The following is a 26024-nucleotide window of genomic DNA, read 5'->3' on the forward strand; positions in this document are numbered from 1 at the left end:
AAGAAAAGAAAGAGAGGAGCGTGGGGATGGAGGAAGAATATGAGATGAGATATCAAAATGAGGTGGGAGGAGACCCACATGACAAATAGAAGGGGGGAATGGGGAGAGAGAGAGGGAGAGAAGAGGGAGAAATCTTCATTCTAACTTTACCTGCTGCAAGTTTTTTCCAGGGCAGTGGCTAAAAATATGTAGAAACAAAGACAGTCAGACAGATATTTTCAGAAGAATATTAACAATGGCAGCAATTTATAGCTTACAATGCATGGAAGGGTCCATCAACAACTGCAAAGTGTGCCACATAAATGCACATACATTGACATGTGGCCAAGTGGTTAGCACTTCCGCCGGGCATTACTAGGGTCATTGGTTCAAATCCCAGCCACAGCACCACCTGCCTGGAGTTTGCATGTTCTTCCTGTGCCTGTGTGGGTTTCCTCCAAGTACTCTGGTTTCCTCCCACACTCCAAACACTTGCCAGTAGGTTATTTGTCTCCTGTCTAAATTGGCCCTAGTATGTGTATGTATTAATGTAAGTCAGGGACTTTAGATTGTACACCACTTGAGGGTTAGGGACTGATGTGAATGTACAATATATACGTGTATGTAAAGCACTGTGTAAATTGACAGCGCTATATAGGTACCTGAAATAAATAAACATGTATACTAAGATGTGTTATAAAATGCTCTGCAATACTTTTTTTTTATATACTTCACTATGCTTTATTTGTAAAGGAAACTTCAACTGACTGTTTTGACGCCTACTTTTATGCGTGTTGCAGTGCACTTACATGCCTTTTTACACGTTTTCCCCTGCAAAAAAGTAGGTCATGTTCTACATTTTTTAGTGCAATGCACTAGTGGGAACTGATCTTATTGAAGTACATTGATTTTTCTATGGATATGCTATGGCATACATTGATCAACACATGCCAGCTCATGTGGAGTGAAAGGATCCTAAATTCTTAAATACAAATCATGAAATGATAGCTTATTCCCTGATAGCTCTTGCTAGCCATTTCTCAATGCAGCATTGTTTTTCTTTAACAACTGTATTCAAACCTGGTGATCCTGCCAGTATACACCTTCTCGAAAACTTCCTGTCCAAGGGTGACAAAGCTGCCTAAGTGTTAGTGCAGCATTTTTAATTTAGGACGAATGCAGCACAAGCTGATGTGATGAAGCACAGTGCACCTGCACAGCACATTCAGCTTGATTGCTGTCATTGGGACTAACTTCTTTACAGAAGCAGCATCAGGACCTTCCAAGGATCATTTGACATATAGCCTAAGATATTGCAAATTGTTTGTTTTTCAGCCAGGACACTTCCACCAGACTACCTGGACCCAGCTAGAAGTTAGAGGGATGGAAATAGCCTGTGTAAAAGACAATAAAAACGTTCCAAAAGCCTGCCCCTTTTTTTTTTCATCGGTGTACTTTAAAGTGTTATCACCATAAAATACACTCAACAGCCACTTTATTAGGGCTTCCTTGCTAGTATCAGGTTGGACCCCCTTTTGCCTTCAGATCTGCCTTGATTCTTCATGACATAGATTCAACAAGGTGTTGGAAACATTCCTCAGAGATTTTGGTCCATGTTGACATGATAGCATTCCCCCCCCCCCCACCCTCTCCATCACGACCAACAACGCCACCATCAGTCCCACCCCGCAAGCCAAAGTTCTAGGTGTCACTCTAGACTCAAATCTGTCCTTCCAACCCCATGTCCAATCGCTGGCAAACTCATGCAGGCTCCACCTCCGCAACATCTCCAAGATACGTACGTTCCTAACCCCAGACACTAATACGTTCCTAACCCCAGACACTAATAAACAACTCATTCACTCCCTTATTATCTCACGACTCGACTACTGCAACTCCCTCCTCACTGGCCTTCCCCAACACAGGCTATCCCCGCTTCAGTCTATCCTGAACTCAGCGGCCAGACACATCCACCTTACCAACCGCTCCGCATCTGCCACACCCCTCTGTCATTCCCTCCATTGGCTTCCAATTGCCCAACGCATTAAATTCAAACTACTAACATTGACATACAAAGCCATTCATTACACTGCCCCAAACTACCTCTTTGCCCTGATACCCAAATACCACCCAACCCGTACTCTTCGCTCCTTACAAGACCTCCTACTTTCTAGCTCCGTGGTCTCCTCTTCCCACGCCCGACTGCAGGACTTCTCCAAGACTTTCCCTATCCTCTGGAACTCACTACCCCAATCCATCAGACTGTCACCTATCCTCCTCACCTTTAGGCGCACCCTGAAAACCCATCTCTTCAGGGAAGCCTACCCCACCCTCACCTAACAGCCGATCTCCTCCACTCCTCCTACCACTCCATCACCCACAGCCACTTCCTTCTGTACCACTATCCCCTCCCTACTAGATTGTAAGCTCGAAAGAGCAGGGCCCTCAAACCCCTCGTGTATTGTTTTGTTACTGTATTGTCTCATGTACTGTCCCCCACTATTTTGTGCAGCGCTGAGCAAACATTTTGGCGCTATATAAATATTATATATTAATAATAATAGCATCACGCAGTTGCTGCAGATTTGTCGGCTGCACATATATGAACCGTCGATACAAGCCAGGATGGATCCATGCTGTCACGTTGTTTACGTCAAATTCTGACCCTACCATCTGAATGTCACAGCTGAAATCGAGACTCATCAGACCAGGCAACGTTTCTCCAGTCTTTTATTGTCCAGTTTTTGGGGGCCTGTGCAAATTGTAGCCTTCATTTCCTGTTCTTAGCTGACAGGAGTGGCACTTGTGTGGTCTTCTGCTGCTGTAGCCCATCTGCTTCAAGGTTCGATGTGTTGTGCGTTCAGAGATAGTATTCTGCATACCTTGGTTTTAACAAGTGGTTATTTGAGTTACTGTTGCCTTTCTATAATCTCGAACCAGTCAGCCCATTGTCCTCTGACATCAACAAGGCATTTTTGTCCACACAACTGCCGATCACTGGATATTTTTTTCTTTTTCAGGCCATTCTCTGTAAACACTAGAGATGGTTGTGCATAGTAGACCAGCAGTTACTGAAATATTCAGACCAGTCCGTCTGGCACCAACAACCATGCCATGTTCAAAATCACTTAAATCCATGTTCTTTCCCATTCTGATGCTCGGTTTGAACTTCAGCAAGTCATCTTCACCACGTCTAGATGCCTAAATGCATTGAGTTTCTGCCATGTGATTGGCTGATTAGCGATTTGTGTTATCAAGCAATTGAACAGGTATACCTAATAAAGTGGCCGGTGAGTGTATGTGTACAATTCAAAGTGAAAGTGTATTCACAAGAATGTAAACTGGTAAAAGAATGTTAATGGAGGTGCCAGTTTAAATTGACAGACCACAGGTACACCTGAAGGCCACATTTGAAGCCTGGCATTAAAAGGTTAAAGATGAAGTTTGGCCATTTGCACTGTAAAAAATATGTTCTAATTTTAAGATGTGTTTCCCATCTCTGGTTGCTGTAGAATTTGCTACATATCTTATTTTCACTCTTTTCAATGTATACCAAGGTATATTATGATTGGAGTAGGTGTATATGAACATTACAATCTTCATTCCTCCAATCAGGGAATCAAGGCTTTTTATGAATGGAGGACGAGTGAGCAAGCAACCCACAGTGATCGGAGTGTATCGCAGCTGGAACTACAAGTCTCAGAGATGGACATTTCGCACAAACAGGAGACAACTACCTGAGTAAAAGTTTGATATGTAACAAATGTTGCAGCAGATAGAGAGGGGCACGCATTATTAGAGCTAACTTATTTGTATTGTACAAATCAGCAAAAATCATTTTTGGTCATACTTCAGCTTTTATTTATTGCATTTATTACAATCTTTATATCACAGTAGCACAATACTCTTTTAGCTTAGTATATACTAACCCCTAGTGTCCATTTAAAATACAGTACAGTTATCCTGCATTTACTGCATTAGAAGCAGGATGCAGCTGTGTGTACTTTTTCTGCAAAGAACTGTAAGCCGCAGCTGGCAATACCACGAATAGTGATATTTTTGGAATCTAAATTGATCATCCACACCCAGAGCAGAGAATAATGAACTGTGAAACACCAAACTCTGGTCATTATGTGTTTTTATATGTTAATGGAAGAATACATAAAAATATACAGTTACCCTGTATGCAATGATCAAATTTCAAATATTTTCTAAAAATTAACTTGATAACAAAAATAAAAACTTATATAAATATTTCTAAATACATATGCACAATTTTAACATGGTTTTATCCCATAATGAGTATCCATATAATACAAAGAGTGAACATTCATTTTACTGGTACAAAATATCAGGGGTATAGCGAGCGCTCAAATCAGAATAATTACAATGAAAAAGAATACAAAGTAAGGAAGATAATCATCAAAACAGCTGCATATGCACCAACATAGGAACCCTAAAGACCTAGTGAAAACCAATCAATAAAAAAGTGCAGCACTGGATAAATAGTTATCACCAATGAATAAATAGTATCGCTAATACAGTAGAAATTTTTATAAAGTGAATAATGCGCATCGACAGGTGCAAAGTAGGAATGTGATAAGATCAAAAAAGTCTGAGATTCAAATAAGTGTTCAAAATAGTGCAGGCTTGACGTGATCAGGTCAGCAGATAGGTGTTTCCTTCACATATAATCAATAGTGACTTCTGGTGAAAATCTGTGCAATCCAATCTGTGTGATATTTATATAAAATGCGCACTCACCAGATGCACATTAAGTATGCACATTAAGCAGAATATGACTCTGTAGGGAGCCCCTTTAGGTAGATTTGTCAGCCAGCCTGGAACAAGGATCCCTCCTCTGGATACAAGCTTCCTCTGCAGCCACGCTTCCTCTGGGGGTCTCTGGGAGTTTAGCTCAGATTAGAGCCAATGATAAAAAATTTGCTTTCTAGGTAAGTCTGCCATAATGTGATAGTATGTGGTACATACTAGCACATTATGACATTAACCTGCAGGGGGACTTTTTTTTTTTTTTTACTACAGGCTTTACTATCACTATAATACATTTTACTGCTACCGTTTTTATAACTTGTGTCTCTATATACTCTGCAATATCTTCTACAGTTTCCTTGTCATCGCCACCATCATTGTTAAATATTATTACTAGCGGCAAGGGTAGCATGATATATTCTTGATACGGGAAATTGGGGGATTTGATGAGTTGTATAAAAACCCAGAAATAATGAATGACCACAGCTTTGGCCATAATGTTGATTGTGCTTACAGTTTTCCCTTCACAAAATTATTAAAGGAAAACTGTAAATATAAATGGAGGAGTTGACAGTAGCCATCTGAACATTTTCCAACTAATCACTGCACCCAAAAGACATCATACAAACAGAATAAGAAGAAACAGGACTGAAAACAATCCCTACTTCTTTATCTAAATGAAAATTACAGTAATGCATTCTTTTATCAGAAAGCTATCATCAACCACAAAAACAAGAAATCAATCATACTTTTTCAAACATTGAAGCTTCCAAGAAGATGGCCATTGGCAATATAAGATGAGTGCATTAAGACCAGACAAATAATTTAATTTAATTTTCATTATCTCATTTAATTTTTCCTGAAATGAAATGTGTGAAATGTAATGAGTAGTGAGGGGTTAGAATCCCTATCAGTTTTTTTGCAGTTTGTTTCTTTTAAAGTGATTGACTCTTTATTTATTCAGGTGAGTAGGGATTAGCCAACTGGTTCAGTATGAAAGGTTCAGAAAACCCAACTGGAAGTCTGCAAACCCTAAATTTAGTGACAAACCCCATTGAAGGACCTCCAAAGGAGGTGAATGTAAAAATTCAATTCTGGCAATTTGCATGATTAATAGGTAAGGGATTGACAAGCAAAGGGCATGGGGAACTTGGCACTGCCCTGCGTGACTTACCAATGCAAAAAAAAAGAGGCTCAAAGGGCAACACTGAAAATACACAAATCCTTTAAATAACATTCTAGGAAACGCCTTAATACAGAAAAGAAAGAAATGGTGTGGGATCCCATTTAAAATTCATCACAGATCCCTACACATGCATGCAGCCTGAATGCCCAAGAAAGGCAAGGCAGCGAGTGTGTGCCCCCCACCTTCCTAAACCACATCAGGGCACATGCCTTTCAATATTGAGGGGTACCTTGCAAGGCAGGTTGCAAAGTGGCAGGGAAACATCATCAGGCAGTGGTTCTTAGTGACTGACGTTGGAATGAAATGAATAATGTTGGGTTTATATTAAAGGACATTCTTTACATTTTTTTTCTTTGCTATTAGAAGACTTTGTCACAGTTTTGGTATGTTTGTTTACTTTTTAACTATTTTGGGGAATAAGTAAAAAGAGTACTAGTGTACCCTGTTCTCATTCCACCAGTAAGGGTGGATATCTGGGGACCCCCATATTATTAAGGGGCTTCCAGATTCCTAGGAATCTCCACATAAAGCTCACTTGCTTTTAGGTGCAGCAAGTGTGGGCAAGAGGCCTTTGTCTCTCAACATGGGGATATGGTGTCTTGCAAGGAGGAGGCCCCCATCTCTCTTATAAGGACTCTTATAAGGACTATGGCAGGCTGTGGCTGGATGGATCTGAACACTGTAGTGAGTGGCACTGGAATTTAGGGCACTGTCTGTTCAGGAATGAAGGTGCAGTGTTCCAGACATTTGCCCCTGAATCTGGCCCTAAAAACCAGAGCCATCAGGTACGGCATTCAGCATCCAGCCACAGCCTGCCATAGACTTTGAGAAGCTACCTGCAGTGGGGTTGGATACTGTCCCCCCAGTACAATTCCGAGAGGGAAACACTGCAGCTGGGTGGCCCCATGTGCAAGAGGACTAAGAGAACTAATGATCCTAAGAAATACATCATTGTACAATTTATTCTGTTAACAAAAAATCTGCCATTGTGAGTTACGCTTGCACCGGTTTAGTTTTTGGTGGAGCCAAACAGGATATAGTATCTCATTGGAAAAGATATATATGCCCACTAAAATCAGACTTGCATCATTATATTTTATAGATTGAGCTACAGTGGAAAGATGTTGGCATGACAGTGGGTTCAATAATAAAAGTGAATTGTTTCAATCAGTTGGGACAATAAAGTTCTTCTGAAATGACCAGGCTATGACTAATTATTGGATCATTGCTAATGATAATAGTGCAGGCTTTTATTATTCAATTTCAGGATGGACTATGCTGTTAATGATCAATTAGGCCTGCGTAGCTTAATTGGAGCATACAAATATAGTTTTTATCATACAAATTACTTTTCCTGTCATGGCAAGTCATTTAGAATCATAAGATGAATGCCCTGCTTTCCGCTATGTTTTTAAAGTATGTTTATAGTTGGTATTGAGCATGAAGTGGTGGGTTTAGAGAAGTCACTCATGTATCTAGGGAGTTGCCTTGAGATCTTTATTTACTAATTTACTTTTGGATCATTTAAAAAATATATATTTTTGTATGATTTGGTGGTAGCAGTGTGCTTATTTCCTACCATCTGTATGCTTTTTTGAGATATTTTTGAGCACTCATTGTATTAAAGTGAATCTACACCAATTAAGGTTGGTGAAATGTTAAAAAAGCTTACCTTTTAATTTCTATTTTTTAGGATAGGTTTTTGGCTGGTGATAACATTTTTGCTTAATAACTCACTAAAAGTTTTAATAAGCTTTTAATTGCTTATTTTAATATACTGTTTATGTATGAACAAGTACACTAATGTTACACATTTTAACTGATCTGTATTTATATTAAGTACACACATGGCTCTTGTTTTTGGGCTTCTATCCTTTGATGTCCATGTATGGTACATGCTTTTCTCAACCATATAAACATCTGTGTACTGAATCTGAATATACTTCAATACCTAGAGAACACTAAGTAGGGAAATGGGGAAAAGATTTTTCTACAGACACACACAAAAATAAAATAATTTAAAGAATTTGTTTGTTAGTCCTTAAAAATCATATAATAAAAATGTAATATCAGAGTATGAGTGTGTGAGGAGTGTTAAGCTGTGTATCCGGAGGCCAGGAATTTTTTTATGGTGACTATGCTTTCTTAGCTCTGATGCTGTGTTGTCATGCTTTCCTGTGCTCTCCAAAGTTAGACTGTAAGCAGCTGTGCCAATGGATGTTAGATGAACATATCCTGCCATAGTCACTGCATGCCCATAGGGTGTTCATGCAAAAAAAAAGAAAAGTTCCTAGGGCGCTTCTGCTGGAACCAGTCCTCTGGGATGTTGTATCTCTTGGTCATTTCAGAGAGGAGAAATTTCCAGGACACAAAAGGGCACTAGAACAGCTCTGCAGTGAGTAGAAGCAGATTCTGACATGAAAATGAATAGAGAAGGAGAGCGCTTCTAAGTGCAGTAGTAATCGCAATTTATTGGGATACAAGTTAAAAACACTTTTACAGGCTCATCAATCTGACAGCAGCTTATTACCTTGATGAACCTGTAACTACTGCCATTCTGTAAGTGTTTTTAACTTGTATCCCAATAAATGACCATTACTACTGCACTCAGAAGCGTCTTCCTTCTCTATTCATTTTCATACAAAAGGTCTACAGGGTGTGCATGCTGCAGAAAGTGAAAACATGAAAAACAATGGGTTTTTTTTCTGGGTTATAGGTTCAGTACATTGCTTATTTCTATTGAAGTGGATCCCATCCACATCCTAAAGATTGTTCCTTGGTGTAGAAATAATGTGTAGAAGCACTACAAGAATCACAAAAATGTTGCCAACATCCCAAAATGATGCAAAAAAGATTTTTCCCTTTGTGGAACTAGTGGTACTTTGAGGGCAACTCAACTCAACATCAAAAGTACAAAAAGCTTTTTATTACAAAAAATCCTAGAGTTCACATCACAAAGACAAATAATGATAAAAAAACACACAAAAGGCAGCTGTGGCATACAGTTGTACATTTGAAGTAAATCTGTGTTATCCTCCTTTTAGTGGTTAAGATGAACAAATAAAATGTCTTCAGTAGAATACCCGACACATTTCAGAACAAATTTCTTTTACTAGGGGTAGAGAAGAAAAGGATGGTAGAATGGAACTCAATAATACAATAAGCAACAGTGAGAATTCATACAACAATGATTACAGAGATACCTTGTTATATAAACAGTAGATTACATACCATCTAATATTAGTGTTGTTATTCAGAAAACCGCCATCTAAAATTAAAGAATTCTCTCATTAGTCCCTGAGACCACCAATGGTGCTGCCATACGACAATCCCCCATCAATATGGTGTCACAGGGATCCCATGCTGAGGTAAAATATATAAGATCATTAAGCAAAGTGCATTATCCCTGGGGCACTGCTCACACCAGCGCCAGCAAACATCTTTCAACATATTGGGCTTTTATCTCTCTTTGGAAAGAATCTTTGTGACTTAATTTGCCTTCATCAAGATAAGAGTTTGGTCTTATTTAATTTCCAATGTTAAATGCTGTATAAGCAGTGCCAAGGCAGTCCTAAGTGGTCTGAATGCAGCCCTTTTTGGTAGGCCCCACCTTTTTGCTGCTTCCCGATGGCACTGAGAGCCTTTCCCACTAATTATAAGGAAGGCTCATTGTGTGATATTTTATTGAAATCCTTTTCCATTCATCTTTCCCCATATGGTGCTGAATTTGTTCATGATCTTTTTATACATTTTCTATTTTTAGTATATTTACTGGTTTATATTGTACTAAATGTGCGTAGAAACATACTCAGTACTTTTCTCTGTATTTATTATTTTTCTTTCTTGGGAATCTAGTCCTGCAGTCTGGCTAGTGATGTCAACAGGCGATCTCAGTGTGGGATCCTTGGGGTCCCTTTTTGATGGGGAGATTGTCATTTGGTGATCTCAGTGACTAATGAAAGAAGTCTTTTCATTTTAGATGGAGGTTTTCTGAATAACAACACATTGGATGGTATGTAATCTACTGTTTATGTAACAAGGTATCTCTGTAATCATTGTTGTATGAATTCTCATTGTTGCTTATTGCATTGTAGAGTCCCATTCTCCCATCCTTTCCTTCAGTCTAGCCCTGATGAAAGAAATATGTTTTTCTGAAATGTGTTGAGTATTCTACTGAAGACATTTTATTTGTTCTTCTTCATCACCGTAAGGAGGACTCAGATTTACTTCAAATGTACAACTGTACACCATATACTCAACTGCCTTTTGTGTGTTTTTGTCATTATTTGATTTTGTGGTATGAACTCAATGATTTTTTATGATAAAATGCTTTTTTTACATTTAATGTTGAGTTGAGTTGCCCTCAAAGTCCCACTAGTTTCACAAAGGGGATAATCTTTTCTTAGTGTAGAAATGTTTCCTGCAATGATGACAGGTCATCTTCACATTGCTAAACTTCTGGCACTGCAGGGGTTAACTTCATTGGCACTAACATTGCAGTACACTAAAGAAGTTTTGAAGGCCACCTGCCCTTTTCTGCCCTCTTGTTTATTCAGAAATACTGTACTTTTTTCACAATGCAACATGTTCTGTGAATGGGGGGGGGGACTCCAATGAATGACAGGATCTTCTCCTCCATTTACAGAACATGCTGTGTTCTTTTTTAGTAGTTTTAGTTGTAATATGAATTGTTTTAAAACTACCAAAAACTACTGATTTTTTTTAATATTGTCTTTCAAATACATACATAAAAATAATGTAATTACTGCAGAATAATATCATTAAAAAGCCTAGTTTGTCACCAAAAAAGATATAGATATTATTACGTTATCAAGTAATGACAATGTTTTTTTTGCCAAATAAGTAGGCCCATAGTTGAATAGTGAAAGGTCCTCTGATACACAAAAGTTAAACACATGCTAGTCCTAACACGGATAGAGAAGTCATCTCTACCCTGACACCTGTTAGTAGTAAAACTACTGAAAGTACATGATATCTCACTTTGTACCATGCCTATTCTGAAGTCATTATGAAACCATAACTTGTGAGGTTACTCAGTTCTTACTTAAAATTGTTACTTCGAAAGCTCTTCCCATGATCAGGGGAAATATTTTTCTTTCCAGTATTATAGCGAGACATCTTAGATTCAATAAATATAAAATTGCATACAAATAAATATGTTAACTTACAGGGACAAATGATACAAAAAATGACCTTACTTTGTGTTACATTTAATTGTAACCTGTAAATACATGTCATTTTAATTGTCAAATAAATGTTTATGATAGGCATTACAATATACATGTTTTATGTCATGCCGATTCCCATAATAAAATTATTGAAGATTTAGCCCTGGCTCACACTGGTCAAATTCAAACTTGCATGAAAAGTCACACCCTATTGTTGGCTATGGAACCATTCAAATTGGTGCAATTTGCACCAACTTTGAAAAAGGTAATGCGAGTTCAAAGCCGGATTCGGTGCGATCCAGGGCTTACAGTAGATGTACAGTATGTTTGACAAATCTGCAAACATATGTTACATAAAACTTGTTTTTTGAGCCACATTAAATTAAGCTTGTTCTTAGCATAGGATTAAACAAAGAGCACCTCAAGTTTGGGCCATCTTTTCTTGCAGTACCCCTGTGCCTTTTTTTCTAATAAATTTTTTATATACATGCTATTTTCCCTTGTGTCTTTGGTTTTGTCACAAGATGTCATGGATCCTCTTCCTCTTCTTCTTCCTCCAGCAGTTAGTGGGTTCTGTATGCTGCAGAGACCAGTACCACTTAATGATGAGAGTGCAGGGAAGTTTGGTGGTGCACCCTCAGAGGGTGGTTCTTTAATGCTCTGGGCTTACAGGACATGCATTGAATGAAACAAGGCATCAGTGTCTGTGGGTGACATTGCCAGAGATGTAATCAACCCAAAAAAACTGATTGCACCAGGCACTGACATACGTACCCACTCCAGTGCTCATTCCTTGAAGGGTGTTACATTATAATTTTTATTATTATTAGTAGTAGTAGTAGTATTTCAATGAAGTTGGGTTTTAAGCAATTACCAGCGTGCGTGAAAGGCACCCCTTACCTTCCTGGGACAGTTTATGGGCCTGGTGTTGGCTGCACATTAAACAAGCAATGGATTGTAAAAAGCAGGATAAGTGCCACATGTTCCCCAATTCTGGATTTTTTAGTGCGGCACTGATGTTGGGATATTCCTGGAAAAGTAAGAGCAAATATTTTAGGGTGTCTGGTGCACAGTCTGGCAGTTAGTTACGTAAACCTGCACTGAGTACTGGTTTTAAGGTTTCAAGGAAACCTGTACTGAGGTATTGCAGTTGATTTACTAAATGAATGGGGCATGTTGACTGTGTAAAGTAAATGTTTACGTTGCAAAGGTAATGTTCACATAGGTTAGTAAATAAACTGAAGTTGTTTTTGCTTCATCCAAGTATGTGCAATAAAAAATACTGTTTTTGAAAATTGTTTTGCGTATGATTGAGTATTTAAAGCTAACACAACTTCAACTGGTTTACTAAGCCAAATGGACATACACTAAGTGCAAAGCTTCCACTCCTTTAGTAAATCCCCACTAATATGTAGACTGCCATTTCTGGCCTCTCCTTAAAATGCAAGTTACCTGGTGCTAATCCCATGGTTTAGTACCTTCTGCAGCCAGTAAACCATGTTCCAGGTCAATGACTAAGAGTGTTTAGAAGCCAGACAGAGCCAAGCAATTATCTTTCCAGAAAGAGGTCAGTGCTAGCAGCCTCCATCTTTGTCTCAGTACAGTACATTTTGGATAGAGCAAGATAGGGTAATAACCAGGGGCGGACTGACCATTTGGAAACTCGGGCACTGCCGAGGGCCCAGGGTCAGTAGGGGGCCCCATGAGATGCCCCTGGTACCTTTTTCATAGGCTTTTTTGAGTTTGGGCAAGGACACAGGGGCCCCATGATCCCCTATTGCCCAGGGGACCCATGAGTTGTCAGTCCGCCCCTGGTAATAACCCCTGTCAGTTTTTTTTTATTCTAATCTGTATCCTCTTGGGGAAATTTCCCTTCAATTCCCAAAAACGGGAAGTGAAAAGAAACCCTTTTTTAAAGCGAGGGAATCAATGGTTGTCATCAGGGTCACCAGGACTAGTAGCCCTACTGAAAGATTTCTCATCTTCAGCTGTTCTGGGGACACATCAAAATTTGGTATTTTCTTTCAGTTTTAGTGATGGTGGTAGACAGGACAAATAGAGAGGGTGAATCTCCCTAGGAGGGGCACAAACAACAATAAACACCTGACAGGTGTTCACATTCACTATACTTCACTATAGTATACTATACTAAATTAAAAAAAGTTTTACCTTTAATTATACTTTATTCATGAGCAAAAGATTATCTAAACATCCCTTTTATTAAAATAAACTTAAAGCTGGGAGGAGATTAAATCCTCACCTAGAGGATAAACATGAAGGCCATACTGTATATGCAACATATTCCTCACTTCTGCATGCCTCCTTCTCTATGTCCAGGAAAAAACAGCGCTCTGAAAGTATAGAAAATAATATTTACCTCCCAGGGAGGTATACCTTTATTGGAAGCAAATGTGCCATGATAAATACATCAAAGAGTGTGTGGTGGCCAGGAGAAGGTAGGAGAACCGTCCGCTCCTCAGGGAACACAAGGCTGGAGAAAACTCTGGGCCAGGATCTGTCTTCCGCCCTCCCCAAGGTCGCGGTGATGTCACTTCCGGAATGCCACGATCCCCGGCATTTCCAGCCACCCATGTCAATGAAGTTTTCTCTAGGCTTGTGTTCCCTGAGGAGCGGACGGTTCTCCTATCTTGTACTGGCCACCACACACTCCTGGATGTATTTATCATGACACATTTGCTTCCAATAAAGGTATACCTCCTTGGGAGGTAAATATTATTTTCTATGCTTTCACAGCACTGTTTTTTCCTGGACCTAATACTTCACTAATTTAGTGCTCATACAGCAACAGTGATTAGTAATCTCACATGATGGATTTTTTCTTGCGCTTGATTCTTTGACTTATTCTCCTTCTCTATGTGCAACCGGTCCCCCAAAGCTTCTTCCTTTTGCTGCCCAACTGGTTGCAGCTCTTTGACCAGGACCAGTACTCTTACATTGAACATGAGGATATCAAAAGACCACCCACAACCCTAAATGCTGGACGGCAGAGGAGTGCTTGTTCTGCCTAGGGAATGATGAAAGTGATATACTTACCCTATGATGAATAGGGTAAATATATCACTCTTCCTCATCCCCTAGGCAGAATGAGCAGTTAGCCCTTGCAAGGGGGGAAGGGGACAATCTTGGAGATCTGGCTGTCTCTTGACATTCCTGGTCACCGCTATGTGGGCAGTGATTGGTTTGTTTCCTGAAGTGACCTAGTTATTTTTTTTTTTAACTATCAGGCTGTGAAACAGTTTTGACTTCCTTTAGGCTAGAGAACGCAGCCATTTTTCATCCACTTCCTGTCTGCATGCACTCATTCCAGTGTCAGCTGTAAATCATTCCTCAGGACCAGCATCCTGATAATGACAATGGTGGACCATTTCTGCACATATGTTGGCACAGCTGTAGTCTCCATCAGGGCATATATGACAAAGTGACAGTGCAGAAGCACATCTGGGAGGTAGCTGTCCCTCTTTAACAAGATGTGCCTATCAAACAAACCTTCATGGCAAGATCACCAGTTGCTGAATTAGTTTTCTTTTTGAGGTTAAGAACAGGAAATACCCATTAATCTTACCAGGAAAGCATTTTCCTTGTCATTTTTGGTGAGCTGAAAAGACAGCATAAAGCATGTTGTCAACTATTGTTTGCAGGAATACCAGGTACCCTCAAGTGATAAATGGTACTCCTACCTTTAAAAAAGGAGCTTGTGAACCAGGAATATGAGCTCTTTTACCCCTTGTGATGTCTATTCCTTACAAGTCTCTAACTGGACCTCCAAAACTGGTGGGCCTGGGGCAAAAATATGTAATGTAGCATGTTTGCCTCATTCTTTTCCCTTCTAATGGATCTTTTGTAATTGTTATTTATCAACAGTTATTGCAAGGCTTTAGCTTTTACAACCAATCTCTGTGATAAGGTGGCTCCAGCGCTTTCTATCTCTATAGGACAACTCAAAACATGATCTGGTGAAAAGCCCCCATCTCTATTTTTTTTATAAAAAAAGTATCCCTTTTCTGTTTCCAAAGCTTTTGGGTTTTAAAAGGTATTAGGTGTTTTATGTAGAAAAAAGTGTTCTTACCCAGTATCTTATTTACAGTTTCTATAATGATATCCCATCACAAATTGGCTTTCAGAGAAATTTTAAAAATTTCTTATACTCAATCAATGGAAAAAGGTCCCATTATTTACTAGCATTCTTGATCAAGGGGTGTCCCTAGATATAGGATACTAGTAGAATACCAAAGTAATCAACTATAATTTTTACACTGTGTAATAGGGATATTTTTTGAACAAAGTAAAATCTCTTTCTAGTTTGATTAGGATGATTTCTGTGTTTATAGCATCTAGTTTAAAGATTAAATGTACTCAGAACTGATGGGGAAAATTTGAAACTATAAAGACAATATCTTTCCATTAGAATAAATGTGGGGTATATGAATCTGGCTATTTAGATTTAATAGATTTAATTTACCAGATATACCAGAAATAAATGTTTTGAATGTAGTAAAAGTGTAATTAATAAAACAATAAATAAATTCCACTGACATATTTATTCATGATACATAATTCTGCAATTTTTAATCTCTATAGAAAAATGGGAACTGTGTAATTTAATATATTATAAAGTGACAAATGAATTGCTCAGCTATCTGATACTGGAAGTAACGGTTCTTTTTCAATAGTGCATCATTTCTTCCATCGCACCTGGCTCAGTTTCATGGTTTAGCCCAGTTTTACTTCCAAAATGAACATCTATAGACTTTCCTGAAACTGACACCTGGAAATAGTTGTTATCAAAGTAAATGCTACATGTGATAGATTGAAGATACTGAAGTTGATAGTAAAAGCTCAGTGATAGCATATGTTTTGTTATTTTTTATCAGACACTATATCAGACATATAAATGAAATAAATATGTGCAGCTCTCAAATCTCTTAATATTCATTACTAATACTATATGTAAATAAACATCACTAAATATCATGTATATAAATAACTAATGCTGCAATTATTATTATTATTATACAGGATTTATATTGCGCCAACAGTTTGCGCAGCGCTTTACAATATAAGGGAGACAGTACAATTACAATACTTCAGTACAGAAGGAATAGGAGGGCCCTGCTCATGGAGCTTACAATCTAAAGGAAGGGGTAGATGATACAAAAGGTTATAGCAGCAGGGGATGATCTGGTGGAGGTGATTCAAGTAGAGTTCTTAGGTGGAGGTGGGGTAGGCTTCCCTAAAGAGGTGAGTTTTCAAAGATCGCCTAAAGGCAGACAGAGTGGGGGCTGACCGGACATGCTGTGGCAGGCAGTTCCAGAGGATGGGAGAGGCTCTGAAGAAGTCCTAGAGGCGAGCTTGGGAGGAGGTGATGAGGGAGCTAGAGAGGAGGATATCATGGGAGGAGCGGAGTGGGCGATTTGGGCGGTATCTGTGGATGAGGTCGGCGATGTAGCTAGGGGCAGTGTTGTAGATGGCTTTGTAGGCTGTGGTTAGAATTTTGAATTTTATACGTTGGCTTAGTGGAAGCCAGTAAAGGGAATGGCAGAGAGGGGCAGCAGTCGCTGATCGGTTGGTAAGGTGTATGAGTCTAGCTGCATCATTCATAATAGACTGAAGGGGGGATAGCCTGTGTAACGGTAGACCAGTGAGGAGGGAGTTGCAGTAATCGAGGCGGGATATAACCAAGGCGTGGATAAGTTGTTTTGTGGTGTCATTGGTCAGGAAGGGGCGGATTTTGGAAATGTTTCGGAGGTTGAGGCAGCAGGATTTAGCCAGTGAGTGGATGTGGTGTCCAAAGGAGAGGTCAGAGTCTAGGATTACGTCTAGCACCCTGGCATGAGGGGAAGAACCAATGGTTGTGCTGTTGATCTTAATGGTAAAGTCGTGAATGGGGGATCGGGGAGGAGGAAATATTACAAGCTCAGTTTTTGAAAGATTGAGTTTGAGGTAGTGATGTGACATCCATGCTGATATGTCGCTTAGTAGATTTGTGATATGTGAGGAGGTTGAGGGTGTGAGCTGGGGAGTGGAGAGATAGAGGTGGTATTGGAAGCCATGGGAGGTTATCAGTTGGCCCAGGGAGGAGGTATAAAGAGAGAAAAGGAGGGGCCCAAGAACAGAACCTTGGGGTAACCCAGCAGAAAGGGGAAGAGGAGTGGAGGAGGAGGAGTTGTATGTGACACTGAAAATGCGCTGAGAAAGGTAAGAGGAGAACCAGGAGAGAGCAGAGCCACAGAGGCCGATGGAGTGGAGTTTACTGAGGAGAAGCGGGTGGTCGACTGTGTCAAAGGCAGCGGAAAGGTCAAGGTGTATGAGTATGGAGTAATGGCCATTGGTTTTAGCAGTTAGTAGGTCATTAGTGAGTTTTAGTAGGGCAGTTTCTGTGGAATGTTGTGGGCGGAAGCCAGACTGTCGGGGATCAAAAAGGTTATTGTTGGTGAGGTAGCAGTTCATACGGTTGTGAACAAGGTGCTCAAGAAGTTTGGAGGTAAACAGGAGCAGGGAGATGGGTCTTAAGTTATTCAAACAGGTGGGGTCCAGCAAGGGTTTTTTGAGGATGGTGGTAACCAGTGCATGTTTGAGTGGGGAGGGAAAGGTGCCCATGGAGAGTGAAAGATTGAAGATGTGGGTTAGAGAGTTTAGGATAGAGCAGGAAGGAGGCTGCAACAGTTGTGAGGGGACAGGATCCAGGGGACAGGTGGTGAAGTGGGCCTTGGAAAGGAGTTCAGTAACTTCCTTGGTGGTAACAGGGTCAAAGGAGGAGAGTGTTGAGTTTGGTGTTGGGCCTAGTATGTTGGTTAGGGGAGGAAGCTTGACACTGGAGATCTCATCACGAATTGTGTCGATCTTCTTCTTGAAGTGACTGGCAATCTCCTGTGCAGTAAGTAAGTTGGTGGGTGGAGGCAGTGGGGGTGGAGTAAGGAATTAAGGGTAGAGAAGAGTTTTTGAGGATTGGATGAGAGGGTCTTGATGAGAGTGTTATAGTAGGTTTGCTTAGCAGCGTGGAGGCTGGAGTTGTATTTAAGAAGAGGGGCTTTGTAAAGGGTAAAGTCTTTCAGGGATTTAGTTTTACGCCATGCTCGCTCAAGAGTGCGGCTGCGTCTCTTGAGACTTCTGGTGTCATCTGTTTGCCAGGGTTGAGACAGGCGAGGCCTGGTTCTGTGTATAGAAAGAGGAGAAAGAGGGTCCAGAGAGAGGATGATAGATAGTTGTTGTAGGCAGATGTGGCCAGCTCTGGGCAGGACAGGGGTGCAATTTCATCATAAAGGAGCTCAGTAGCAGAGTGAAGAAGGTCAGGGCTGAGGTGATGGAGGTATGGGAGTTGGGAGGCAGGGAAAGTGTGAAGCTGATCAAGTTGCGATCAGAGAGAGGAAAATGGGTGTTAGAGAGGTTACAGGGAGTGCATAGGTGGGTGAATACAAGGTCAAGGGTGTTGCCATTGCAGTGGGTGGTGGATTGTGACCATTGTGTTAGGTTAAAAGAGGAAATTAGGTTGAGTAGTTGAGAGGTGGCAGGGGTGTGAGCATTGACTGGGATGTTAAAGGCGTTGAGGATGATGGCAGGAACCTCAGAGGAGAGAAATTACGGTAGCCATACTGAAAAGTCATTGAGAAAGCGTGAAACTGGGCCCAGGGGCCGGTAGATGACTGCGATCCTCAGACAAATGGGAGAAAAGAGACGAATAAAGTGCACTTCGAAAGAGCGGAGGGACAGAGATGGGGGGGGGCAGGTAGAACATAGAATGTGCTTTGTGGGGAAAGAAGAAGTCCGACTCCACCCCCTTTTCGTCCACTGGGTCTGGGTGAGTGAGTCCAGAGGAAACCACCATAGGAGAGTACAGCTGAGGAGATAGTCGGAATCCTGGAGCCAGGTTTCAGTAATAGCGAGTAGGTTGAGGGAGTGGGAGAGGAAGAGGTCATTGATAGTAGAGAGTTTGTTAGAGGCTGAGCGGGCATTCCAGAGGGCACATAGGAGGGAGGGGTTGGTGCGTGGAAGCACGGGAATTGAGATGAGAGAATGAGGGTTGTGGCTGTGGCTGGAGAGGGGAGGCTGCTGCTTCTGTGGGATGGAGTTTGATGGTGGAGGGCCAGGATTTGGGGCAATGTCTCCAGAAATTAGTAGTAGTAGGAGGGTGAGGGAGGTGAGGTGGCATATAGCAACAAAGAGGGTTAGCAAGAGCATGCTGGAAAAAGGAGAGATAACAAAGGAAGGCTAACAGAAAGAGGTAAGAGAGGGAAGAGCAAATGCAATCTACTTGGGGTGCAGCACTATTGTTTGTACTTGCCTTAGTTAAAGTGCTGTGTTTAAAGTGCGATGTACTTTGCGCAAGGAATGCCTGCCTGTCCCCCTCGCCAGGCCGTCCCCCGGATTGTACTAAATTTATACTTGGATGGACAGGGGGGAGGTTAGGCAATCGTTCAATTAAGAGCTAATCCCAGCCCCCCCCAATGTGAATGAGTATGGGGTACATGGTACTGCCACCCATTCACAAAAAAAAGCTGTAGTGGGAAAAAAAGATAGGAGACATTCTTTGACAAGTCCTTTATTAAAACAAGGAAAATAAAAGAATGTCCTCAGAAGTAGATCCAAAAAAGAAAAAAAAAAGGCTCCGCTCCTGACGCTGGCTCCTGGACGTCTGCCTCTCCGCTGGCTTGACAGTTCTTAAATATGTAAGGGGCAGGGCCCTCACATGTGACCCCGCCCCAGTGTGACATTATCGACCCAGGATGCCCTGGTCGATGATGTCACATGGGGATGGGGTCACGTGGGTGGTCACCAAGTTTCCCCACTCCTTACATAGTTTAGCATTTTTTTGCGAATTCAAACTATTTTTAAAAAATGCTATGTGATATCCTACCACATACTCGGGTGCGGTAAGATACCACTTAGTGAATTGTGCCCAATATCATCTATTGCATCATTTGTTGCTAGGTAAACTTGCCAAAAATGTGCAAATCTGCCCAATTTGAGCTACAAAAGTAGCTCCAAAACTTTTTGAGCTTCAGGTGTTCTGCTTCAGGCGACTTGGAGTGGAGACGTGAACCATCTCCATAAAGAAATATTGATTTTTTTTTTTCCCCTGAGCATTTTGGAGCTTCAAGCTTCGCACTACAAAACACTCAGGTGTAAATGCAGCCTAAATCTCCTTTTCCAATGTCTGATAAGATTGAGGTTATTGAATGCCTCAAAATATTCCAGCTTTTTTCCCTTTCACTATGGGGATATGAATGTGATTTAAATGGCAACTCTTCTCCCTGCTGACTGCAGGGCAAGACTTTAGTGCATTCTGCACATTGTCTTAGCTAAAATACATTGTTTAATGTTTCCAAATATAACTGGAATTTCTGAAGGATTTTGGATAGTTATAGATTCAAGGTAAACCAAAATTACTACTTAGCTTTGCATTGTGAGGGATAATTATAAAGCAGTTGCTTTCAACAAACATTCACTGCTTGCAAATCAATCACTTAAACCACATTCATCAGGAAGATACTTACATCTACATTGAATGTCTGAAGTGTGTCACTTTCACTGCTTTAAACATATACCCAACAGACCATAGACTGGTAGTGTGAAGGCCTTGATGTACTTCATTAATTAGAGAGTCTGGTGGCCAACTCATATGTGTACATGGCAGGGGCGGACTGACAACTCATTGGGCCCCCGGGCAATTGGGGATCATGGGGCCCCTGTGTCCTTGCCCAAACTCAAAAAAGTCTATGAAAAAGGTACCAGGGGCATCTCATGGGACCCCCTACTGACCCTGGGCCCTCGGGCAGTGCCTGAGTTTCCAAATGGCCAATCCACCCCTGGTACATGGCAAGCAAAACTGTATACCAATGGTTGCATTAAGAACTGATTTGCCATCTTAGGTTTCTGTGAGTATCTGGCTAACCAATCAGTCTTTTTAATACTTTGCTATGTAGATTATAATGGGAAAGCATTAGTAACAAGATCACAATGGACTGAAATGTAATGAAGGATTACACAAAACCCTTACATCTATGTATTATCCCTATTAATAACTCCTCAGCCTTTTTACCATGGGAACCTTAAAATATGTTCAAGTCTCAGGAAACCACTGCTACAAATGATTAATCTTACAGTCCACAGTATATTACCACACCACATTGGTGGTTAATGTGATAAGGGTCCTCTCAACACTAGTGGACAGTGGAAAGGGTGCCCATTACAATGATGGTCAGTGCAACTAGTGCTATGGTGGTCAGTGGGAAGTGGGAAAAATTCCCATTACAATGGTGTTCAGTGTACTGCCATTGTACAGTGGAAATAATGTCTCCCTTACAGACAGCAACCATGAATATTTGTGTCATTGGTTTCTTACCTGAGAAATGAAAGAAGAAGCTGCACTGGCCGCATGCTACTGACTCTACCAAGTGCCAATGGTGTTAGAACTATGGATAATTCATGAGGTGACAAAAGACAGTTTACACTTTTTACCTGATGGCTCTTGACTGTTAAAACAGAACTACATTATATCTCAGCACCATAAAAGAAAAGCGCTATTTAATTTATTTTTAGTGTTCAAGGCAAACTCACTCATCCATCTATGTCTTCATGCTTTATTTTGCTAAGAAACCACTTTGAAAAACACCCCTCCTAGCATTTCTGGCCATCTTGAGTAATGGCAGACGATTCATGTAGTATTTACTTCCTGGAATCCATCTGCCCTTAGCTCAGGCATGCAGACAGGAGGGTGTGCTTAGCTGAGAAAACCCCTCCTCCCACCCTGAAGACTCCTGGGATGTATGACATCATTTGCCCAGGCCAGAAACCAGAAAGTAATTGAAGAATTGTAAAAAAAATGATTAAAACAAGTAAATTGATACACTTTCCTATATATTTACTAATGCTAGAAGCATAAGGATTAAAAATAGTCAATGTTGATTAAGAGACTGAAGTTCTGCTTTAAAGTACATACCTCTGTTATATGAAATCCCCTTTTGGACTATTGAGTTATAATGTATATGTAGATTTTTCAAGAAATAGAGTCAGATTTTTTATTTAATTTTCTTTAAAAGGAGGAATAAAGAGTAATAGATAGATTGAAACACAAAATTTTCCTGAATCTTGAACAATTTAAAACAAATTTACAAATACTGTATATATTATATATTAATATATCATTTTCTAATAAACTGGGTTAAAATTTGGTTACAATTTTTAGGAATAAAACTGAATTGCTTGACAAAATTTATGGAACTGTACATTATTCTACTACTACCACTGACCAGCTGCATTAATAGACTCCGAGTTATATCAACCTCAACCACAAAGGGTATTACATAGAGAAAAAAGAGATTTCAGTGACAGGTGCTGTTAATTTCATGGAGTGAGGATTTCTCTGTGTGACCTGCTTTATCAGGAGGGCATCAGAGGTATATAGCAATCATGTGTCAATTCAGTTGCATTCCCAAGGATAAGCACACAGACCTCACAGCGTCATGACTGAGCTGCAGTGTGTGTCTATGAATGCACATAGCTCGGCTCTGGATCTTGCCAGCATGGGTGCCCCCATAGCACACAGCCTGCTATGGAGGCACTTGGAGGAGAGGAAGTGCAGGAGAGAGCGCTGGCTGTGGACCACCAAAGAAGATATAAGGGACCACACTGTGCAATATTATTGCACAGAGCAGGTAACTATATCATTTTTTACATTTTTTTTTTTAAATCACTTTAACCTTAGCTTGATTATCTTTATGGTTTTGCACAACAAGGATATCTCTAACTGTTGAGGAGTCCAAAAGAGGATTGGATAAATGTATTATTAAAGTAGAAAGCCCCTATTACTCCAAATCAAACACTAAAACAGGATTGATGGCATTTGCATTGAATATATTGTTCTACAGAAGGCATAAAGATACTAAAAACTAAAAATTAAATGTGAGAAGTTGAAAAAAATAAAATCTCTGGCTTTCTGAAAGTGATTTAGATGAACCTTGAAACTGATATTTATGTTAGTTATACCAATCACACTTTCAAACACAATAGGTTTGCTCAGCTCTGTACATTATAATGGGAGACAGTACACGAGACAGCACAGTAACAATACAATAATACACAAGGGGTTCGAGGGCCCTGCTCCTTGGAGCTTGCAATCTAGGAGGATCTTACAATCTATTTGAAAGATATTTAACAATAGAACATACTTGCATGTATTTATTACAACCCCAATCTATACATATCCTTATAATATTTACAAAGGCATCATACACAAATCAAATGAACTAAATGTCAAATTAACAAGAAGAAAGAGACCTTCTACTCCTGTGTCCTGCCTTGGCTGCATCTAGAATGCTAGATTTCATTCCCAGCACTAAGAATTCAATCAGGGCAGAATGGCATCAGGCTCCCTCTCCTCTTTATATAAAACTGAATTACGTATCCAGAAAAGCTTACATTCTTGAAGAGTATCTAAGTGCAAAGATACACATATAAATATGTAATGTATCCTCTGCTAACCTTCATTCATCAAAAAAAAAAAAAAGTGGAAGTTCACATACAACCATGGAAAACTGTTAAGGTCAATACAAAATCTGCAATTAGGGCACCCAAAAACACTTATATCCAAGTCCTTTGGAACCCCAGGACATCGTGTCTAAAAGAATATTTTTCTTCTTCATTTTATGTTATCAATGCAATATTAAATACCCATGCGTGAAAAGAAAAAAGTAGATGATAATGTTAAATCTGTATAGTCCTACATCATTTCATACAAAATAATACATGCAGAGAGCACATAATCATTAACTTGTTTCTTCATTGTTGTAAGTGGGCTCATTGTGATTCTTCTACTCCTGTTTTATTCTTAACACTTGGGATATTCCTTTGAGTATGTTGTTTTGTACATTACTGAATTATGACCACATTAAATGGACATGCTCATTCGCACAATATCACTAATATAACTGTATTTCACTATTCTATGGCTTGCTGCCACAGTATATTTTGGTCTAATTGGACTAAAAGCTCTGTATGTAGTATATTATCATTTTATATCTATTGTCATGGAAAAAAAGAAGAATTAAAAATTGTAATTTAAAAAAGAGATGTATGCTTGTTATACTTTCTTACTCAATTCTTTAATTGCTTGTAGAAAAATGCTTGATCTACGCCAACATGTCATAATGTGGCCATGCATTCTGTTGTTCTGTTTGAACACATTAATCTGTTTACATATCTTGTGTATGCCTTTATTTGTATTTTCTCATTCACATTAAAAGAAATGACAATCAGAGATGTGCATCATGTTGATGAGGGCCATATACATGCATCCAAGAGTTTTTTGATCCCAGGATTGTCTGTGATTGGTGGCTACTGTTTTGATACAATGGCATTACTGATACTGTGATAAAGCTGCTCTTAACACAGCTGAGAAGAACCACTGATCTAAAACATGAAATACGCTCTACTAATCACAGGTGCAAAGAAACGTTTTCATTCATCTGCAGCAGACTGCATCACTGAACAGGATCAAACGTTTCAGTTCTCATTGTACCCAAATGCTTTTCATATCAGTTTTCATACATTCTCATGTAATAAAAACATTTTATAGACATGAAAAGGTTAACTTTCATTCCTCATATTAATACAATGTTTATTGCTATATGTGAATTGTTTTTGTGGTTTGATTTTAGCCTTTAAAACAGGGGCCAACTCGTGGACCCCAGGATAGCTATGAATGCAGCCCAACACAAAATCCTAAACGTTCTTAAAAATTTTGATAATTTTTTTTGCAATTTTTTTTGTAAAAATGCAATTACACTTAGGGAATATATGCAGCTGAAGAAAAATATGACACTGTCTCTTTCCTGGAGTTTTATCATTTTTATCTTCCCAAAGAAAAATATTCCACTCTTCACAGTCACATCTTATTCATGTCATCAGTTTTCAGCACTACCTATAATTGTGAGCAACTATTTTCAAGGATGAAAAACATAAAGGGCAAAATTAGATCCAAAATATCTGAGCACCTTGAGAATTCATTGAGAATTGCTACTACATCCATCGAACCAGATATTGATGCGTTAGTTTATCAAAAACAAATGGATGTGGCAATTTGAGCGTTATATTTTTTATTTATGATATCAAAAACAAATATTGCACTACTTTTATATCTTTTACTTTTATAATAAAAAATATTTTAAAAAATTAAGTTTTATTACTCAGATAGGTACAATACCTATATCAGTGATCATTAACTTGTGATCTGCCTGACTTTTTCTGCCTATCAGCTATCCTTATTAGTGTATTTTATGTGTGGCCCAAGACAATTCCTCTTCTTCCAATGTGGCCCAGGAAAGTCAAAAGTTTGGACACCCCTGCTTTAAAATACGACTAATAAAATAAATCTTTGGCTTACATTCCATTTTCAGTTAAATTAATTAGATTTTATCTATAATTTAAAATAAAACATTTACTTTTAATGATATTATCTTTAACATAATGATAATAAAATGTAACAGAGACTGATTGTAGGTAAGAGCACATGTCATTCTAACTCTCTTTAATTGCAAAAAGGAGCAATATTGTTGATGTTACTAAATATGCAGAGTATAGGTAGAATATGATTAACATGTACATTAAACCAACATCAATGGTATATTTCCACCAGGTGCAGTGGGACTGCATTGGGGAGCTATTTCAAAGCAGACCCACTGCACCACCACCGCGCTGCAACTGTACCACCCCCACTGTGCAGCACAGTCACTGCACTCATTTCCTTGCTTAACCACATCAATACCGGGCACTTTTACCCCCTTCCTGCCCAGGCCAATTTTCAGATTTTAGCGCTGTCGCACTTTAAATGACAATTGCGTGGTCATGCAACACTGTACTTATATGAAAATTTTTGCATTTTT

This window comes from Staurois parvus, unplaced genomic scaffold, assembly GCF_062004578.1.
Source record: "Staurois parvus isolate SC_StPar_1 unplaced genomic scaffold, SC_StPar_1.0 ptg000199l, whole genome shotgun sequence".
In the NCBI taxonomy this organism is placed as follows: Eukaryota; Metazoa; Chordata; class Amphibia; order Anura; family Ranidae; genus Staurois; species Staurois parvus.